Source organism: Corythoichthys intestinalis, chromosome 10 (genome assembly GCF_030265065.1).
Source record: "Corythoichthys intestinalis isolate RoL2023-P3 chromosome 10, ASM3026506v1, whole genome shotgun sequence".
Taxonomy (NCBI): domain Eukaryota; kingdom Metazoa; phylum Chordata; class Actinopteri; order Syngnathiformes; family Syngnathidae; genus Corythoichthys; species Corythoichthys intestinalis.
In genome coordinates, this window is record NC_080404.1 from 41,559,492 (window position 1) to 41,559,865 (window position 374).

Genomic DNA, 374 nt, shown 5'->3' on the forward strand with positions numbered 1-374 from the left:
CATGGCAAAAACATTTTGCCACATGGCAAAAAAAATGCCACATGGCAAAAAAAAAGCCACATGGCAAAAACATTTTGCCACATGGCAAAAAAAAAAAAAATGCCACATGGCAAAAAAAAAAAAAAAAAAAAAAAAGCCACATGGCAAAACAATTTTGCCATATGGCAAATACCACTTTTGGTTCTCGCTGTCTCTCGAAAATGACGAGAACGCTCCGGATTCCCCAAATAGTATGAAGACCCCTCATTTAACGTCTATCGCAGTCAATGGCAGTGAAAAGAGTTAAAAGACGTGAAATAAAAGTCATAGCTGAACAATTTCCAGACATTCATAGAAGTTATAATAACTCAGAGTTAGTAATATTTTCATGTTGA